Source organism: Eptatretus burgeri, chromosome 14 (genome assembly GCF_056783735.1).
Source record: "Eptatretus burgeri isolate ZD-2024b chromosome 14, Ebu_testis_v1, whole genome shotgun sequence".
Classification (NCBI taxonomy): domain Eukaryota; kingdom Metazoa; phylum Chordata; class Myxini; order Myxiniformes; family Myxinidae; genus Eptatretus; species Eptatretus burgeri.
In genome coordinates, this window is record NC_140974.1 from 65,635,680 (window position 1) to 65,657,332 (window position 21,653).

Here is a 21,653-nt window from a genome sequence, read left to right on the forward strand (position 1 = left end):
GGCTTCATTCAGAGAGAACTCTGATGGTGTGGCAGAATGTGTCCTCCAAGGTCCTCACTGGGGCCCAGAGTGATCTTGCCTGGTTGGCAGTATGCAAGCTCTTGCCTTGTCGGGCGGTGCAAGGTGTAAGAGGTCATGCCTCTACGGATAAATGTCCTTATATTGGTTGCGACATGGCTGAGTCGGTCCAACATTTTTGGTGGGATTCTGTGTTTGCCTCCCTAGTTTGGAACGACGTGTTCGTTAATTTTTTGTGCAAATTGAAGGTCAAGTTTTCCTTAAGTTGGGACATGATTTTGTTTGGTCCCTTTGGCGAAGATTGTAAACCACAACGGAATAATTTTTGGAGAATTTTAAATTGTGTTAAAATGGCTCTGTGGAAAGCGAGGGTTTCAGCATGCGTTGGGATGCACCATTTTTCTTTGAATTTTGTTCTTTCGTTGTTCAAGAAAGAAATGTTTTTGTATAATGAGTTGAGAGGCATGTTGTGATTCCCTTTGGTTGTATGCCTAAACATGTTTACTACTTTTGATGTGAGGGTTTGAGACATTTGTTTTGCTGGTTTTTACTTTAATAAAAAATCGTTGTAGTATCTGTTCTTATTGGTTTAATAGCCAATATGTCTCACATCGTGGGACTTATCTATTAAACATATTTTTGTTTGGAGGAGTCAGATTACGAGCTTGCTCTGTCTGTTCCACGCATTGTCCTGGTATTGCATTATCTCCAGGATCAGTGCACCTCTTATAGAAACAAAGAAAAGAACAACCAGGTTTTCTTTAAAACTGTTGGTGTTATACGTGTCGTATGTTCAGTGAAGTTTATATTATTTGTTTTGGGAGAAGGTAGACGAAGACTTTGGCAACCAGTGGGTGTGGGGATGAATGAGGCCAGGAGAGGCTTCATGAGGTGGACAAAATGGATACAGAGGGAAACTGGAAATTTGGAAGGAGGAGGGTTGTGTTGGGGAGGAGGGATTATCGAGGGAAGAAAAGATCATGGTTTTGGATTGGGATGAGAGGAGATGGTGGTGAACAGCTGTCTTGAAAAGCTGGAGGGAAGAATAATATTGAAAAGCATATGGAAGTTGGTGTCACAGGTTGGACTAAAAGAGGAAAGAATGAGTGGAGGTGAGCAGCGATACTGTATTTTGGTCGTTTCACTAAAACGGATTGCTGGTGGAATGTGTGTGCCATGCAGAAACCTGGCCTTGGTTTCCATGGCATCAACCTAAGGCAGGGGAGCAAGCCCAGAGGGGAGGGCAGCGCTCTATCAAGTTGCGGATGAAGGCCTTGTCGGTGCATCCATGGATAGGAGTTAAGGTGTGCCAAGGAAGGGCTTTGTACAACGAAGGATGCCTTGTCCACTGCTGCCTTTGGAGGCCAACTTTGAAATGTGGTTTACTCAAGAACATTATGGTTGATAGTGACACCCAGGAGTTTCAATGACTGAACTTTCTCAAGAGGATTGTTGAGAAAGTAGATGGGGGGAGGGGAGGGGGTTGCCAGATTGTACTTTCGGAGAAAGATAGTGAGATTGTGCGATTTTACAGGCTTGAAAGACAAGGTCCACATGTTTGATGAGCCTCCACCCTTTGACAGGTTTTGTTTTTAACCCTGATGGGTGGCCATATCCAAACACCCTCCTCACCAGGAAACCGGAAACCTGGTGGGGGAGATGGTTTAGTCGCTGACAACCCGACCATGAAACAGGTTTACATGGTACATGCAGAAAGTCACAGATTTGATCTGGCCTGACCTGACAATTTATTTTAACAATAAAATTATCTTGGAAAGCTCAAAACATGCAGATAAAAAACTCACTCTTCAAAACGACAGGTATCTAATTAGTCAAAGAACATTCCAAATGATGCAATTGTTTACGTGAACAAATCACATGAACGGATGAAGTTTTCTTTTTTTAATTCCAGGATCGAGGCTCAAGGAAGAGTGAATGGAGGGTATAAACTGACATGGGGCGGTGAGTCAACGCTTTGATGCAGTAAGTAAGGGAATGAACGAATAGGAAAAGAGGAGACGGAGACAGAGACAGAGACAGAGACAGAGACAGAGACAGAGACAGAGACAGAGACAGAGAGAGAGAGAGAGAGAGAGAGAGAGAGAGAGAGAGAGAGAGAGAGAGAGAGAGAGAGAGAGAGAGAGAGAGAGAGAGAGAGAGAGAGACAGACAGACAGACACAACTGGCAAATAACAGGATTGGGTGAGGCAGGGACAATGGTGGGTATTCCAGATCATGGGTAGGGATTGGGGGGATGGTAGTGCACCACCTGCTTGAAGCCCTGGAGAGAAGAGTGGGGTCCACTGGAAAACAGATCCACAGAAGGGAGAAATCTTGTTTCATTCTATGCAAAAGTTAAATAAGACAATATTACAGGAATCATTGCAAATCAATTATTTTATTCTTTATCCTGGAGATTTCCACTCGTGCTGGTGACAAGATCAATGGAGATTGGAGAGGGTACCTGGAAGTAAGATTAATGGAGAAGGTGACTCCATAAAGACTGGAAAATAGAAATATATGTAATATTTAACACAAAACGATGTTCGCACCCACAGGTCCTGATAAATCACTAAACTGGACTTTGGTGACCTCTAACAGGTGCTCCCGGGAATGTCCAGCAGCTGAACAGAGCGTTGGTCTTGAACAAGCTCACTGTCATCGCCCTGATTCTGATTCTCCTCTCCGTCCTCATCTCCACTGCATTTTAAGGATGTGTCCGAGGCCTGAGATGAATGAACCAATGTGCTTCTACGTGATCCAAGCCTCCGCCGTCCAGCCACCACATTCACAAGGCCTGCAGATACCACCTTGGACAAAAGAGATGGAAGGAAGGGCAGCAGTGTGTGTGTGTGTGTGTGTGTGTGTGTGTGTGTGTGTGTGTGTGTGTGTGTGTGTGTGTGTGTGTGTGTGTGTGTGTGTGTGTGTGTGTGTGTGTGTGTGTGTGTGTGTGTGTGTGTGGTGGTCGTTTGGCAGCTTTGCTGCCGGGGTAGCTATCATTTCTTGAAGCGCGACTGTGTTGCTGATGCAGTGCCCCTCTACCAGTACACACAGTGGAACTGGTACTCATTTCGCCGACCTCAGAAGGATGACAGGCTGAGTCAACCTCCTGGTGTATTAATTCAGCGGCCGACGGGACTTGAACTCAGGACCCTCGGATCCCAAGCCGCCACCCTAACCACTGAGCCAACACCAGGCACTGAGAAACGGTCATGCTGACGTTTTAAATTTTCAACGCGTCAAAATAAAAAAAAAAACAGGAAAACATGACAATTCTGAAACATAACCTTAAATTAAAAAAATATATCGAGGCATTACCCCTGGGCACTCACCTGGTATAATAATGATGCTGAGGAAGAAGTCAACATGGGACAGAATCAGCAAAATGTACCAATAAACCAATATTGTGGCCGTGATTGGTTTTATATTTTATACCATATTTTTATGTTTTTAAATCGCATGAACCAATTTTGGTATATCACGGGTGATTCAGGTTGTGGTCAAGTTTCATCGAAATCGTATGTATAGATTCAGAGAAGTTGCAAGTGTTTACGGACGGACGCACGCACAACGCACCATCACACAAAGTCCCCAGAACTCCGTTCCAGATGAACCAAAGGCGAGGTATATTTATTTAATTAGTTCCCTGCTTACTCAAAAAATTAATTTTGTTCACTCAGAGACATCGAAAGAGTTGAAAGATGATTTTCCATCAATTAAATCTGGCAAACCTTGTTTCTGGTATTGAGCAAAATTATGACGTCATTTTGAGGTTTGCTCCCTTCCAGGTTTCCGTCTATAATGGAGACACAAAACGAATTTTGTGTTGGACCCAGGTCAAAAGTTAATACTACGCACATTTACCATATAATCCACAATTTAATCAATTGCACAACAGAATAATTATAATGGAGAATGTTTTCCAAAGCGAAATTATGTTAAAAATAATTAATTATTTTCTCTACTGAAGCGACGCGGGGTGTTCTCATTGACCCTCATTTTCGGGATTTTTGATGTTATCGCTTCTCGGCCTCTCAAGGCTAAGATCAAGTGTAGTATCTGTTCTTATTGGTTTAATAACCAATATGTCTCACATCGTGGGACTTCTCCATTAAACATATTTTTGTTTGGAGGAGTCAGATTACGAGCTTGCTCTGTCTGTTCCACGCATTGTCCTGGTATTGCATTATCTCCAGGATCAGTGCACCACTTATAGAAACAAAGAAAAGAACGAACAGGTTTTGTTTAAAATTGAATCAAAAAGCTTTATCAGGAAAAGCAACCATCCTGACCTCATTCTCAATTTTTCATGTTTCAGTGGACGTTTCAGATCCCATGGTGTCCTTCGCTAAGAATAAGCGAGCTTTCGCCAGCACCCTGAGCCAATTGCAAATTCCTGCCCTCATTGCCGAAATCTAGTATTTCATTTAATCATATTGTTTTACCAATTGTTCTAATTTTCATCACAAGTTCGTTTCCTGTATTTATCCGAAACGTCATTTCCTGCATTGGCTTATCCCTCATAACTCATGAAGCTTTGAAATGGAAATAGCCCCAAAAGTAAAAAGATAAAACTTAATATGCAAACTTCATAATACTAGTACGTGTGTGGCCGTGCGTGCAAAAAAAAAAAAAAAATCTTTCAAACCGCGAGCCAGAAACAACAACCACACAGGTCGTTCCTTTGCTCTTGTGCGCTTGTACATGCGTGGCCGTACGTGCAAAAAAAAACAACTTTCAAACCACATGCCAGAAACAACAACCACATAGGCTGTTCCTTCGCTCTCGCGTGGCCATACGTGCAAGAAAAAATTTTTTTTCAAACAACCACACAGGCCGTTCCTCCGCTCTCTGAAACGACGACTGGATTGGGGCATTGTGTTTATCTATAAATGTGCATAAGAAATCGAGAAATTATTACATTACAGTGTCATCACTGTCCAGAAGTTCGTACGTTGTAACCTGTAATGGGGAACGCGGCTGGGGATCTCTTCTCCAACGGCCACGCCTACGCAGCACCGTGTCCTGTCATTGGTTTGGTAAATAAATGGCCATAACTTGAGAACCACTTGTCCGATAAATATTGTGACGTCCACGGGACTTGAACAGTCCCGCCAACGTAGAATGAGCCGAAACAATGGAGGCGATTTATTTGTTTATAACCCAAACATGGCGGTTCTAGTCGCTCTACCGCAAACGGGACGAGGAAGGTGGCACGAGTCACTTTTCACTGAGTTGATGATGTTTATTTGTTTTTCTAATTATTACCAGAAATAACAAGACTCGGCAAGAAGAGGGATCCGGGGCGATTCGACGGGATGGTGTGGGATCGGGCGTGGGGAAAAACACACACAATTCCAATGAATATACAGTTCTCAATCCCTCTAAGGCGCCAAGCACACTCGCGCACACACACACACACACACACACACACACACACACACACACACACACACACACACACACACACACACACACACACACACACACACACACACACACACACACAACGTAGCTATTTCTGGTGGTCAGGCTGCACCGTGGTGTGGACGCAACTGCCCCTGGATCGGCGCCGGACGAGCTGGCCTTGCTCTCGTCAGGGGGGCAGGAGAAACCGTGGTGCTGTCGACCTCCTGGTCTTGGCCCAAGTCCGCTCACAGCCGCCAGGGAACCAGCTCCGGCGCCAAGCCGCGAGCAGGAGAGGGAGGCAGGTCCGCCCGCCCCCGCACTCCGAGTCAGCAGAACCCCAGAGCCAACCAAAGCGAGGCACGAGGCTCGGCAAGGCTCCCAGACACGATCAAGAACACGATCGATTCAGCACAACAACCAGGACGCTCTCTGCCGCCACAGCTTCCACACCAAAAAAACACGATCTTTTTGGTTGTAATCTTCTTCTTATTCCTTTTCGACCCCGAACAGAACCTTTTTATCCTTCTGTCCTCGTCACTTCAATCGAGCCGTTTCTTGGCCCACCGCCATCGCCTTCCGCCAATCGTGATCACGGGGCGGAGCCATCCGCTGCACTGTCCTGTGACGTCACGGCCAGTCTTCAGAGAATACCAAAAGGGGTTTACGCAGACACACTTAACCTATCCCGTGTCCCTATCTAATTACGTGACATTTATCATTTCCCCCCTGAAGAAATGAACATTTACTAGACAACTTATCACCACTGAATTGCAACTTATTATATCAAGATCCTGGTAAACTCGAACAGCATGGCATACCTAATTAAACATCCTAATTACCCTTTGAATGCATACCACCCCCCCCTCAAACGTAACAATATCAAACCTTGAAAAGGCACATACTCAGGTCCCCAACAATATAGTTGGCAAGTTTCAATTAGATCGGACCTGTGGTTGTCGAGAAACAGCGGTCACAGACAGTGTAACCACTCCTCATTTTCATAAATTCCAAGGTGAGCCAATGAAAAAAGCCAAGAATTCACAAGGTTCAGAAAAGCGATGATAATAGAAAACCGATACGCCAAGAAAACCTATCGAAAACCAAGACGCCAAGGTGAACAACGAATAGCCAAGATCTTGTGAAAAAAGCCAAGGAGTGGTCACACTGGTCACACACACACACACACACACACACTGGACACACACACACACACACACACACACACACACACACACACACACACACACACACACACACACACACACACACACACACACACATTGCTGGAATTATAGATAGACTAGTGCATGCCCGTAGGTGCGTGCCTGCACTTGCACACAAACAAACAAAAAAACTTTCAAACCGCGTACCAGAAACAACAAACACACAGGCCATTCCTTCGCTCTCGCGTGCCCGTACGTGCGTGGCTGTACGTGCAAAAAAAAAAAAAACCTTTCAAACCGCGAGCCAGAAACGACAACCACAAAGGCCGTTACTTCGCTCTCGCGTTCTCGCGTCAACCACACTTCCACACACAGAGTTAATTAAAATCAAGTTTACCTCCCCGTCTTTACTTGCCATGACATTCACTGCTTTGTAACCGGCACGGCCCGTGACGTCACCGTCGGCCAGTCGCCGTTCCTTCGCTCTCGTAAACGACGACTGGATTGGGGCATTGTGTTTATCTATAAATGCGCATAGGAAATCGATAAATTATTAGAATACAGGAAGTCAATTAAATTTTTGTCTCCTACTTGCTTATTTTCAATCGTAAGTAATCGCGTGTTTAAAATTTACTTCCCGGATCAGAGCATACCGGTTCACTCTGATGTTACTGAAATTTATACACCATCTAATATGAAAACGATCATAACTTGGGGCATTGTATTTATCTATAAATGCGCATAAAAAATAGAGAAATTATGAGAATACACGGTCATCATTATCCGGAAGTCCGTACGTTGTAACCCGTAATGGGGAACGCGGCTGAGGTTCTCTTCCCCCATCGGCCACGCCTACGCAGTAACGGGTCCTGTCATTGGTTGGTAAATAAATGGCCGTAACTTGGGAACCACTTGTCCGATTAATATTGTTACGGATCCGGGGTGGTGGGATTCTCACCCGACTCTTGGCGCCACCCTCACCACCGCCGTCTCCGGGGTTTATAACGCCGGCCGGCTCGGCACAGGTCTCGGGTCACGCGTCTTCAATCGCGATACCAACGTAATCCTGGACCTTACCAGTTGGGAAAATAGACCCCGGTTACAGACTGGTTTTGTCAGATGCAGAGCGTTTTCTGCCAGTCTGTAACCATTTTGGTTTTACATACCAACTGAACGGATCTCTCCTCGATGCGACACGAATTAATCCATAGAGGCAACTTCATACGAGTCAACCAGATTTATTGGGGAACATCGGGGAACACAACACAAGCAAAACATTCACGACAATGTTTTAATTAATCTATAACCCGTTCTTAACAAGGGAACTACGGATTACGGGTTTTGAGGGGGTCCCAACTGAGATATGCCTTATACAACACGTGCAGAAAAAGACAGACAGACAGACAGCATGCATGCAAGACAGAGTACTTGGGGATGTTTCATGGACGAGAGGAAAGTGTCAAAAGCCCGAATGCAGTTCGTCACAAGACGATGTCAACGGATTCGAGCCCCAAGCTCGAACACGCCGCGTGGCGAAATGGAGGCTTCGTACTCTTGCTCCCGGCATCGCCCGCGCACGCAGCCTCGGCACGTTCAAACCCCATGAGGTCGACTGCAACAGACTGTCAGATCGATGATGGGTTTCAGCTGATTTCTCTCAAGGTCCAGCATACAAGTCCAGGCCTGGCCTGTTCACCAGACAAGGCCAAATCGGGGTGCCGGGCTCCAGCAGGCTGGGTCCATGGAATTCCAAAACGTCGTCGAGCCGTGAGGTGAGTCGGGACAGTCAGAGGCTCCGTCGTTAGACGCAGGTTGAATGTGTCGATCACCTCCTCTCGAAGCCGACTCCAGACTCATACCGCAGCCAGGTCCTCTCAGTTCTTTTCTACCTTTTCCTTTCCTTCTCACCTCGAAGCTCGAGAACGCCTCAAAACCCACTGTTCAACTCCGTCCTCTGTTTCTTCCTCTTCTTTTCTTCTTGGGATCTCTTTCCCATCGGCCACGCCTACGCAGCAACGTGTCTTGTCATTGGTTTGGTAAATAAATGGCCATAACATGGGAACCACTTGTCCATTTAATATCAAACCTTGAAAAGGCACATACTCAGGTCCCCACCAATACACCTGGCAAGTTTCAATTAGATTGGACCAGTGGTTGTCGAGAAACAGCGGTCACACAGACACACACAGAGATTGCTGGAATTATAGATAGATAACTCACAATGCTTTCTCTATAACAACTAATTATTTTGTAAAAATGACGTTTCCGGGTTAAAAAACAATATTTTTTATTTAAACTCCCCACTGAAGCCACGCAGGGTGTTCTCATTGACCCTCATTTTCGGGATTGTTTGAAGTTATCGCTTCTCGGCCTCTCAAGGCTAAGATCAAGTGGCCGGAGTTGCGGATGGCGAGCGAGGTATGTTTTACCTCTCCAACGGCAGTGGCTGCAGCGGACAAGTCGGTGTTGCCAGCTGGGCTTGCGGCAGTTTTTGACGAAGTGTTCGAGTCCTTGGACGGTGAGTCTTCGGCGGTGTTGGGACATCACTCAGACAAAATAACGACTGCTGAGGAGAAATCAAGGGAGTGGTCTGAGCGAGGATCGGCCGAGGATTGGTGGAGCATGGAGGTGGGGGCGGTCCCTTCTGGGGGAGGAAATGGCGTGGAGACCTCCTCCTCGGAGCCAGTTGTGGCCGGCCCGTCCGGTGTTCGTTTACAAGAATTGGTTTCAAGTTCCTCTTGGAAGACTTCTGCAGATACTCCGATCGACGGTCGGTCAAAGGTTTCACTCCCAACCAAGCCTTCGGAGGTGCCTGCTATCGCGGCTGGGAACGGTCTCCCAAACAAGCCTTCGGAGGTGCCTGCTCCCGAGGCGAGGAGCGGCGCTTCTGCTGTTAACGATCGAGATTCAGATGTCGGGGCCCGCTTGAGTAAGGTCAAAGAGCGTCCGAAGCCTGTGGTTGCCCAGCGAGCGGTGGAGGGTGGTTCGGCTGCGGTTGACGGGGCTCGGGGGCCGGGCGGTGCACAATGGTTCCAGCCCGCTAATACTTCCCGTCGGAATGCAGTTCGCTTCTCCATAAACGAAGATTTCGAAATGGACCAGCTGAGATTTTGTAACCTTGTGTTAATTCAGGGGTTGGGATTCTCGCCCGGTCAGTTGGATTATGTGTTTGCCTTGCCAGGGGGGAAATGTTTTGATGTGGTGTTTATGAACATTGTCATCTATCTATCCTTTTGGGAAAAGTGGGAGAAGGCCAAGGACAGAAGACCTCTTTCCTCCTTTGCGGTGGAGAGTTTGTGTGACAGGGGGGTGGTTAATGTGACTATCCAAATGTACATTGAATCTGTGAAGGATGAGGATATTCTTTTGTGGCAAAGCCGGTTCTGCAAACCACTTGGGCCATCCGATCGGTTGACGAACGCCTTGGGGATAAAAAAATGGGGCGAGGAGAGTGAAGGTGCAGCTGCGGGACGACCCAAGCAAACCTGGCAGTTTTCTGCACATCCCTAATCGGCTCAGTATTGGCCCCTTTAGGGGTTTCTTTTTTTACCCAGGGCAACTCCGTAAATGTAACAAGTGCAATGAGGCTGGTCACCTCGGTGCAAGCTGCCCAAATCCTCGCTGTCCTCGTTGTGGGCAGGCTGGGCATGTCGTTTGCGAATGTGTTGAGAGCGTCTCTTGTAATTTGTGCGGGGAAGCAGGGCACGTCTTCAGGGGTTGCCCGAAATCTTTCTCTAATGCCTTAAAAAGAGAGAAATCACGAGGTTCCTGGCGTTCCCAGGATTCCAGGGAGGGGGGAAAGGGGGTGGGGCTTGAGAGAGGGGAGGTCGATCAGGGTCCAGGCCCTATGGGAAGGGTGGGGGATCAGGGTCCTGCTCCGGATGGGAAGGTGGTGGAGCAGAGACCGGCACAAGATGAGAGGGTGGTTGAAAAGGGGATGGTTCAAGATGGGAGCGAGGAGGCTCAGGTCTTTCAATTAGGAGAGAGGGAAGTGTTGAAGGCGAATAAGTGTAGTATTTCGCTGGAAGAGGAAACTTCCTCAAAGCCGGGGCAGGAGGGGAGTAGTGAGGATCCTGTGGTAATGGAGACTGATGGGAGGGCAGTGGGGGAGGAAGTTATGGCTGAGCCGGATTGGGAGGTGGTGGGGGGTGACCCTCTGAGGTTTGTACAGCGTAAGGGGAAAAGAGCCAAAGCTCTCCCCTCGGTTTCTTCTGGTAAATCGGGGTCCAGAGACTCGTCTGGGTTGGGGTTTGGAGCCCAGAGGGATCATAAAGGGATTCGGTTCAAGAAAACCCGGAAGGTTGCTGTAAAAACTGTTCCACTCCAAAAACGGTTCCTCTCAGATGAAGAGGGTTGAATTAAGAGTGGGTTCAGTGAATGTGAGAAGTATTCTGGGGGGTAGTAGGTGTCAGCGGGTTTTTGCCGAACTCAAAACTTTGAATTTAGATATTCTGTTTTTGCAGGAATGTTTTTTTTACCAGGGACTTGTGATTTCCAGCAATGGGAGCGGGAATGGGGGGGCTTGTGTAAGTTCTCCGGGAGCGATAAAAACAAGAATGATGGTGTTGGTATTCTCTTTGGGAATATATTCGCATGGAAGGTGGTGAAGGTGGTTGTCAGAGCCAGGGAGGGTTTGTATAGTTGATGCTGTGGTCCAGGGGAAGCACTTCCGGTTGGTGAATATGTATCTCCCTCATCAGCCTTGGGAGAAGAAGACATTGTTGGACCGGGTCAAACCTTGGCTCTGTACGCATAAACTGTTGATTGTGGGGGGAGACCTTAACATCTCTTTGGAGGAACCTTCGAGCCGCGCGTCGGCCAAAGGTGTGTCGGACTTGCTGGATACCTTCAAGCTTAAGGATGTCTTTCGGGATTTCTGCAGCCGGGATCCAGGTTTCACTTGGTCTAATGCAGGGGGGTCTCAGAGGTCAAGGCTGGATTATATTTTTGTCCCGAAAGAAGTTACAACGGTTGGTGTCCAAAGGTTGTGGAACAGCTTTTCAGACCACTGTCTTCTTAAAGCTGTTTTTTCCTTTGGTAATTTTTTGTTTGTTGGGAAAGGTGTTTGGAGGTTAAATACATCCTTGTTGGGGAATCCAGAGATAAGGGAATTGATTGTTACAAGACTCAAGGCCTGGAAGGATTTGATCCCTCTCTTCAGTTCGGTGGGGGAATGGTGGGACGAGGTAAAAGCCAGACTTAAAGAGATATTCCAGAGGCTGGCTCGGAGGGCTAGCTTTAAGGCCGCCAAGTCCTTTAAGGCCAAGTCGGCCTGTCTGCAGAGATTATGTCGGCTTCAGGCATACGGGTTTGATGTCGGGGAGGAGATAAAGTCTTTGAAACAACAAATTGGGAAATTCTTCTCCCTTCAATTCCAACGAGTTCAATTTCGTAGTGGGCTGCCAAAAGAGAGGGAGGAGGTATGTTCCTCCCTTTTCTTCCAGAAACTAGTTAAGAAGAAGGTTTCTATGAAGAGCCTTGTCAACGACGGGGTCTTGTGCGAGTCTTGGTCCGATATTGAGGCCGTGGTTGTGAGGTATTTCGTTAACCTTTTTCAGGGTCCTGGGGACTCTGATAAGGACTCGAGAGAGGGTTTTCTGTCTGGTTGGAAACACGGGTTAGTCAATGGAGAGCCTCTTACAGACTTCTCAGTTGAGGAGGTGGAGCAGGTGATCTGTGACGGTAAGAGTGGGTCTGCTCCGGGCCCAGATGGGCTGCCCCTTGAACTCTACCGTTACTTTTGGGAGGTTCTTAAGGACCCATTAGTTGATCTTTTCAACGAAGTCCTTCGGTCGGGTGTGTGTCCGGCATCTTGGGCGCAGTGTAATATTAGCCTGGTACCAAAGAGTGGGGACCCCTTTAGTTTGAACAATTGGAGACCCATCTCATTGCTTAATGGGGACTATAAGATTCTCGCTAAGGTTGTGTTGGGGAAGCTCCAGGCGGCTCTGGGGGATCGGCTAGGCTCCTTTCAGAGGTGTGGGGTGAAAGGTCGCCGGGCTACAGACGTGCTGATTGTTCTTCGGGATCTGATTACATCAGCTCGAAGTAGGGGGCAGTCAGCAGCGTTCCTCAGCCGAGACATTGTTAAGGCGTTCGACTCGCTTTCTCGGGATTATTTGTTTTGCGTTTTACGGGAATGGGGATTTGGTGTAGGAGTTGTTCGACTGATTAAATCCCTGTATACCTCTTCGGTTGGTCGGGTTAGTATTAATGGGTGGTTGTCTCGCCCCTTCGAGATTTCCCGGGGAGTCCGACAGGGCTGTCCACTATCCCCGTTGTTGTTTGTTTTGGCCTTAGAGCCTTTGATTTACAGGTTTTCGGCTTGTATTAATGGGTTGTTGGTGCCTGGTTCAGGGGGTTGTAGGGTCCCCTGTTTAGCCTACATGGATGATGTAGTTGTCTGTGTTTCTCAGAGTGGGGAACTCGAGGGGGCTATGCGGGCTTGTGAGGAATTTAGCACTGTCAGCGGTTTGCGGGTAAATTTTGGGAAATCAAACCTGTTGGTGGTGGGTGGGGAGTCATGGGCGAGAGTCCCCCATCAAAGGCTTAGGGTTGTTGATGATTGCATTCGGGTGTTGGGGGTGTGGGTGGGGTCAGATGGCTGTGTTGCTAAGAATTGGGAGAGTAGGTTAATTTTAGTTGAAAGCTTGTTTCGCAACTGTGGGCAGAGAGTTCTGTCATCGGCTGAAAGGTGTTCCATTATTAAAGGGCAGATTTTTCCGATGCTGAGATTCTTATCGGAGGTTTTTCCTCCCTCTGATAGGGTCGCATGTAAGTTAAACAACCTAGTTTATCGGTTCATGTGCAAACCTTGGTTTTATCGTCCTTCCCGTCTCCAGCTCGGTGCGGGTCAGTTGCAAGGGGGAAGGGGATGCCCCGATCTAGTAGACAGTTTAACGTTGGCCTTCGTAACTCGACATATGTCAATGGTTACGGAGGGACTGGGTGTTTTTTCTTCCGCCATCGAGTTATACGTATTACCTGTTAAACCAGGTTCGAGGTAAGAGGGTCCGTCTGGATAGGCCCTACGTGTGGGATCCAGGGTACCCCTATTCAGTGTTGAAAGAGGTCATTCGTGGGGTCAGGTTCAGAGAGGTGCCCAATTGGTGCTACAGAACCTTGATGAAGCAGACGGAAGCAGATGTTGTTTTTCCTATAAGCGGGCTTCATTCAGAGAGAACTCTGATGGTGTGGCAGAATGTGTCCTCCAAGGTCCTCACTGGGGCCCAGAGTGATCTCTCCTGGTTGGCAGTATGCAAGCTATTGCCTTGTCGGGCGGTGCAAGGGGTAAGAGGGCATGCCTCTACGGATAAATGTCCTTATATTGGTTGCGACATGTCTGAGTCGGTCCAACATTTTTGGTGGGATTGTGTGTTTGCCTCCCTAGTTTGGAACGACGTGTTAGTTAATTTTTTGTGCAAATTGAAGGTCAAGTTTTCCTTAAGTTGGGACATGATTTTGTTTGGTCCCTTTGGCGAAGATTGTAAACCACAACGGAAGAATTTTTGGAGAATTTTAAATTGTGTAAAAATGGCTCTATGGAAAGCGAGGGTTTCAGCATGCTTTGGGATGCACCATTTTTCCTTGAATTTTGTTCTTTCTTTATTCAAGAAAGAAATGTTTTTGTATAATGATTTGAGAGGCATGTTGTGATTCCCTTTGGTTGTATGCCTAAACATGTTTACTACTTTTGATGTGAAGGTTTGAGACATTTGTTTTGCTGGTTTTTACTTTAATAAAAAATCGTTGTTGTATCTGTTCTTATTGGTTTAATAGCCAATATGTCTCACATCGTGGGACTTATCTATTAAACATATTGTTGTGGTTACCAAATTCGCAAACCACCATTCAGGTCCCTTAGGTGAGATATCTCGGTAAGTATATGTGTAGTTAGGCCCAAACCCGTTGTCTAGAGGGAATAAATGTCATTCATGCGTGCTGCGACTCTTCAGGATAGCCGTTTTTCTTTTACTATCTTTATTTTGGACCAACCGCCATTATCACCACCGCCAACCGCGTCTCAACAGTCATCACAACATCAACCACCCACCGCGGCGCCGCTTCACCACAGCAGCCACGACCCTTGCCGTCACACCTCGCAACCGTCGCATCGCCACCGTTCTTGCGCCGCTTGTGGGTACCGGTATTGGACTCGTGCAGGGCGCGCGCCGAACAGCGTGTACAAAACCACGGACTTTCCGCTCCAAAAACGGATCAAAAACGACTCGCGCCCACTTTTGTTCCGTCCAATCGGTGAGCGAGGGGCGATTTGGCCCCGCCTCCAGGGCGTTGGAGGGCGGTCGCTATATGCAAATAAACGGATCAAAAAGCATTCACGCCCACTTTTTCTCGGGCCAATGGGGAGCGAGGTGAAAGGTCGAAGGCAGGGGGTCAAAGGCGAAGCCACGGGGCTTATATAAGCGGCTGCGTTCGTCAGAAAAGGGTCGTCGTGTGTGCGTTGGAAGGAGTTCGCAGGAGGAAGAGTTCGGAGTTGGAGTCGGAGCGAAGAGGACGGAGCTGTGGAGAGGCGGCGGCGGCTAAGGCAGACGAGGGGGTGCTCGCGTCGGTGCCGGGAGCTGCACACCAGGGAGGCCGACGGCGCGACCTGGTCGAGGTGGAGACGCTCGTCGCGGGACCCGAGACAGAGTAAAAATCCTCCTTTCCCCGAGCATCAGCAACCCCCTCCTGTTTCCCCCCGCGCTGAGATAGTGCGACCAAGGGGGCCCCCTTCCCACCCCCTACCAGACACTGTCCGCGAGGCCCGCGGAGTTGAGGCACCACCGCCGCTCCGCGTCTCATCATCAGACGGGTAGGCCCGACACGGTCTCGGCCCCAGGCCCGCCTACCCCCTCATCCTGGAGGGTGGTTCTCTTTTCTTTTGCTTTGGGAATGTGTGTTGTCGGCGCCGTCTGTGAAGTAAAATTGTATAAGTGTTGCCGTGTGCTCGCGTAATCGGTATTAGATCTGCATTGTCGCATTTGCTTTTTGTCTTCTTCTTTTCTATGTGCTTTTGGTGGAATTGTATATGTGTGCTTTCCGTTCATCGCGAATAAATGTGCTTTATGTTGAACTGTTTCCCGCTTCGCTTCGTCATTTCTTTCATTGAATCCTCATCTTGCTTCACGTAAAGGGTTGGTAGTGGGCTGAATACGCCCGATAATTAATCGAACCGTCGAGGCCGACGATAACACTGCTCGGTTATCCCGATAGTACGGAACGGGTCGCTTAAGTGGCCCGTGTCCGAAGTCGACCTGCGGCGAGGTGCGATCGCCCGGTCTACCCTCTGTGTGGGTACTTAGGTAGGTCGAATTTGGCGAGCAACCCTATCCCACGCGGGGGCCGATTGGCTCGATCGCGGTGAGACCGAAAGGTCCACCCGTGACTGGTTCCCGGCGTTAGTCCGAGAGGGTCACGACTGGATTGTCCGTCTGGTGGGCGACGTGCCGCGATTCGAGTTACGTGGCCGTCCGCACGCCGGCGGGCGCGAATCCGTAACAATATTTTTGTTTGGAGGAGTCAGATTACGAGCTTGCTCTATCTGTTCCACGCATTGTCCTGGTATTGCATTATCTCCAGGATCAGTGCACCTCTTATAGAAACAAAGAAAAGAACGAACAGGTTTTGCTTAAAATTGAATCAAAAAGCTTTATCAGGAAAAGCAACCATCCTGACCTCATTCTCAATTTTTCATGTTTCAGTGGACGTTTAAGATCCCATGGTGTCCTTCGCTAAGAATAAGCAATCTTTCGCCAGCACCCTGAGCCAATTGCAAATTCCTGCCCTCATTGCCTAAATCTAGTATTTCATTGAATCATATTGTTTTACCAATTGTTCTAATTTTCATCACAAGTTCGTTTCCTGTCTTTATCCGAAACGTCATTTCCTGCATTAGCTTATCCCTCTTATAACTCATGAAGCTTTGAAATGGAAATAGCCCCAAAAGTAAAAAGATAAAACTTAATATGCAAACTTCATAATACTAGTACGTGCGTGGCCGTACGTGCAAAAAAAACAACTTTCAAACCACATGCCAGAAACAACAACCACATAGGCTGTTCCTTCGCTCTCGCGTGCCCGTACGTGCAAGAATTTTTTTTTTCAAACAACTACACAGGCCGTTCCTCCGCTCTCTTAAACGACGACTAGATTGGTTTTGGGGCATTGTGTTTATCTATAAATGTGCATAAGAAATCGAGAAATTATTGTAATACAGTGTCATCACTATCCGGAAGTCTGTACGTTGTAACCTGTAATGGGGAATGCGGCTGGGGATCTCTTCTCCAACGGCCACGCCTACGCAGCACCGTGTCCTGTCATTGGTTTGGTAAATAAATGGCCATAACTTGATAACCACTTGTCCGATAAATATCAAACCTTGAAAAAGCACATACTCAGGTCCCCAACAATATAGCTGGCAAGTTTCAATTAGATCGGACCTGTGGTTGTCGAGAAACAGCGGTCACAGACAGTGTAACCACTCCTCATTTTCATAAATGCCAAGGTGAGCCAATGAAAAAAGCCAAGAATTCACAAGGTTTCGGAAAAGCGATGATAATAGAAAACCGATACGCCAAGAAAACCGTGGTTGACGAGAAACAGCGGTCACACAGACACACACAGAGATTGCTGGAATTTGATCGCTTCTCGGCCTTTTGGCTAAGATCAAGTGTAGTATGTCCCCCGGGTATGGTACCCATTCGCCGCCGTCACAACATGATCCAGAGTCGCCTGGTCAAGGCCATTCGTCATGGGGACGTATATGTAGATCAACATGTTCCCGGTGATCCCTCCCCACATGAAAGACCAGACATCACTGTGGTGGAGGGAAATAAAATCACAATTGTTGACATTGCTGTCCCCTTTGACAATGGTTCCGATGCCCTTGCCACTTGCGCAGTTGCAAAGAGGGAAAAGTACGAAGGCCTGCGTAAAGCATTGGTGGCTAAGGGCAAGGATGTCCAGGTGCTTGGGTTCATAGTGGGGGCACTGGGATCGTGGTTCCCTGGAAATGAGTCGGCCCTGAACCGGTTGGGAATCTCCCGGTCTTACCGGAAGCTGATGCGTCGGCTTTGTTGTATTGATGCCATAAAGGGATCCCGGGATATTTATATTGAGCACATGTCGGGCCATCGTCAGTATGAAGAGGTTTGAGGTTGGTACTTCCCTATTTCCCTTCCTCCTCTCCTTCCTCTCCCCCCCTCTTTTTTTTTTTTTTTTTTTTTTGTATGGTGTGCATGGTTTCTATGATTGTCCAAGTGAATGGATCTTGCCAAACGGACGAGAAGCGCAAATTTCCATTTTTGGACTGGTCCCCCTTCTTTTTATGGCTTGGTGCCCTTAATTGGTCCTTGGGGGTTGTGTTCTTTTTATTTTGACATTCCCCCAGGGGCCTATTTCTATTCTTTTTTTGATTCTAACGGTGTGGAGGAATTTTATCCTCAGTGTCTATTCCTTTTTTAACTTTTTTAATTTTGGTCTTTTATAAATTTTTAATAAATCTGTTCTTATCGGTTTAATTGTTATTTATTGTTGTGAATGAATGGTGGTTTTTTTTATTTTGTTGTTGTTATAATTTTTTTTTCCCTCTCGGTACAGTGTGTGGACGTCCAATTCCGGGAACTGTTTAATGAATTATTGCGAATCTTTTTCTTTTGTGTATGATTCTACTTTTTGGAATACAGATACCCGATGGAAGAGGACGGACGGAGGCCGGGTCGGCGAGGTGAAGGTGCTGCTCGAGATGTGGAGACGTTCCCCTGCGAGTACTGCGGTAAAAACCTAGCGACGCTCGCGGGGTGGCGTCGACACATCGCCCGCATGCACCGGGTGGTCGCCGCGGAGGCTAACGCCTCCGTCGGCCCCCAGACCCAGGTATTTCTGTACCCGCTTCCCGACCGGTGGCCTTGTTCACTGTGCCGTGAGACTTTTTTTAATTTTCAGACCCTACAACGACATCTCAAGCGGTTTCATGCCGAGACCGCTTTTATTTCAGTTTTTAGATGCTCGAGGTGCGACCTGGAATACGATACGGCAAGGAAGGCGGCGAACCATTTCCAAATCCACCGGAAAGAGGACAGAGTTCGCCCCTCCGTTGCCGGTATCGCTGGGCCTTCGGGTAATCGACTGCCGAGACGACGGCTGGCTGAGACTAGCGCTGATTCTAGACAGGTGCCCCAAGTTACTACAAAGGATGCACCGGGTCCGGCCGTCCCGGCCGAGAGCTATGGCTCTGACGACGGGGCGGCCGGCCCGCGTATTGTAAATATGAGTGGAATCGGTGGTAGCAGGCGGCGGTCGTTCCGGAGGTCCTGGTCACCAGTTTTGGGTTGCCCCTCTGGAGGGCAGGCTGATCTGATTCTGGAGTCTAGCCGGGTCTTAGAGCCCCTTGTGGGTGTCCCCCTCTTGGAACAACAATTAGTTGCCTGCAGTGAGTCTCCGGTGCTGCCCATCACCGAGGGTTCCCCTATCGGGGTTATCCCCCGAAGTGATGAGGAAACATCCCGGGTTCTTGACTGCTTGGTATCAGCTATTCTTGAGGCCCCCGAGGGGCCTGCTTTCGAGGAGGCTTGTGACAGTTTTTTGCAGGTGGCGGGTGCTGGGGCTGGGGGGGGGTTGAGCGGTAGTGTGGAGAGGGTGGGGGGCCGCGGTGGGACGGGGGGGCTTGAGCCCGCGGGTGCGACTGAGGTTGCGGCTCCGCCCGCTTCGGTTACCGACCGGTCTCGAGTTCCCCCGCCCCGGCGCGACGCCCCCCCGGCTCCACGGCCTGTCTCCCCTCCCCCAGGTGTTGATGTTGGTCAGCTGAGGAACGCGGTGTTGTGGGAGGAGTTTGAAAAGGTCTGCGATGCGTTTGCCAATGCCCTGGTTGACCGTTGCCGACCGCGGCGTGGTGGACGCAGTGCAGACGCCCCCACGCACCCAAGTCGTCCTCGACCTGACCGTCCGGATATGGCGGGTGCTTCCGGGCTGAGGTATGACCCCCAGGAGGCCAGTCGCCTTCAGAAGCTGTACAGGCACAGCAGAAAGCGTGCCTTTAGGGTGGTCCTCGGGAAAGCTGAGGATAGATATTCTGGTGGGAGGGAACCCGTGGAGGCTTTTTTCTCCCGGGTGTTCTCCGCCAAGAATGTCGACCCAGCGGTCATTTCCCGGGAGTTCTCCAAATATGTGTCATCCACTGACGAGGCTCGTGCGGAGGGGGCAGCGTTAAGTGCGCCCGTTGGTCAGAGAGAGATCTCTGCCCGACTTGGGCGCATGAGTAACTCTGCCCTGGGACCGGACCGTGTTGAGTACCAGCACCTGAAGCGAATGGATGGGGCGTGTCGTGTGACATTGGAAATTTTTAACTGATGTCTGCGCTCGCTCCATATCCCCGCTTCATGGAAGCAGGCCACCACGGTCCTGATCCACAAGAAAGGGGACACCGGGGACCCAGAAAATTTTCGGCCGATTGCCCTCCAGAGTTGCCTCTATAAACTGTTTATGGCGGTTCTGGCTGATCGGCTTCGCAGCTGGGCGCTCCGGCATTCAATGCTGAGTGAGGCCCAGAAGTGCAGGAGGTTAAAAAAGTTTAGGTTACCAAGAGCTGAAAAATAATGTAAATTTCAGAGTTGTTAAAAAAGGCCCTTTTCAGGGAACAAGTAATGGGTTAGCAACTGCAGCTGTTCTGCAGCAATGGAAGTAAATTATGGAAGTAAATGGAAGCCTTGGAAGTTGATGCAAACAATTCCTACCGGTGTCTCAACTTTTGTCGATTAGTTACAAACCCCCTGTCTGTATAAAAGCAGTGTTGGAACAGACTGTTTTGCTCCACCCTCTGAAGCATTATTTGGACAATATTGCACTGCAGGAAGTAGTACATTGCCACCATAATGGTGAGAAAAAGACAATTAACAAAGGAAGACAGACAGACCATAATAACCCTTAAAAGTGTAGGTCTTTCCTTTCGAGAAATTGCAAAGTAAGCCAAGGTGTCAGTGAGTACAGTTTCCTGCACTATCAAAAGGCACTTGGAAACTGGAGGAAACTCTGACAGGAAGAGGTCTGGCAGACCCAAAGCCACAACACAATCAGAAGACAAGTTTCTGAGAGTAAACAGATTACGTGATAGGCGGCTTACAGGACAGCAGCTTAAAGCACAGGTTAACACTGGTCGAAGTAAGGAAGTTTCAGTTTCAACTGTGAAGAGAAGACTTCGAGCTGCAGGTTTGACAGGTCAAGTTGCAATAAGAAAGCCATTGCTAAGATGGCAAAATAAGAAAGAGTCTTGCCTGGGACATGAAGCACCACCAGTGGACTACTGAAAACTGGAAGAAGGTCTTATGGACCGATGAATCAAAATTTGAAATCTTCGGTTCATCACACAGGGTTTTTGTACGCCGTCGAGTCGGCGAAAGGATGGTTCTTCAGTGTGTGACACCAACTGTCAAACATGGAGGAGGAAGCGTAATGATCTGGGGCTCTTTTGCTGAATCCAGAGTCGGCGACTTGCACAGAGTGACTGGCACCCTGAACCAAAAGGACGACCACAGCATTTTGCAGCGCCGTGCAATCAGTGCCGGATTAAGCCTCGGCTGGCCCTAAGGCACATTTTGAAATTTTAGAGAATGGCCTGAAAATTTTAAATTAGATCTCGGGCTCATGGAAATGGACCCCAGACAAAAGATGAACTGATTCAATCACAAAATATTTAATACAAAAAAAGACAAATATTTAACGTGAAAATAATTTTTGGCTGTCCCTAAGGCACATGCCTTGTCTGCCTCATGGTTAATCCAGCACTGCATGCAATACCCTCTGGTCTACGCATAGTTGGTCAGGGGTTCATCCTACAGCAAGATAACGACCCAAAACATACCTCCAGGCTGTGTCAGAACTACCATAGAAGAAAAGAACAAGACTGTAGGCTTCAAATCATGGAATGGCCAGCACAGTCTCCAGACTTATACCCCATTGAGCTGGTTTGGGATGAACTGGACAGAAGGGTGAAAGCAAAGCAACCTACAAGGGCAACACATTTGTGGGAACTTCTGCAACAGTGTTGGGAAGAACTTTCCGAACAATATT

At 48.3% G+C, this 21,653-nt stretch overlaps 2 non-coding genes and 2 pseudogenes across 2 annotated transcripts; all 4 read left to right on the forward strand.

Annotated features, from left to right (window-relative positions):
- Positions 1 to 549: 549 nt before the first annotated feature.
- LOC147013480 (U2 spliceosomal RNA) lies at positions 550 to 746 on the forward strand. The gene has a single exon (XR_015051451.1). It is a non-coding gene; the product is annotated as a U2 spliceosomal RNA (small nuclear RNA).
- Positions 747 to 4,036: 3,290 nt separating this feature from the next.
- On the forward strand, positions 4,037 to 4,230 carry LOC147013481 (U2 spliceosomal RNA). Its single transcript, XR_015051440.1, has one exon. It is a non-coding gene; the product is annotated as a U2 spliceosomal RNA (small nuclear RNA).
- A 10,074-nt stretch (positions 4,231 to 14,304) lies between these two features.
- Positions 14,305 to 14,439, forward strand: LOC147013482 (U2 spliceosomal RNA; annotated as a pseudogene).
- Positions 14,440 to 16,085: 1,646 nt separating this feature from the next.
- On the forward strand, positions 16,086 to 16,178 carry LOC147013483 (U2 spliceosomal RNA; annotated as a pseudogene).
- Positions 16,179 to 21,653: the final 5,475 nt, after the last annotated feature.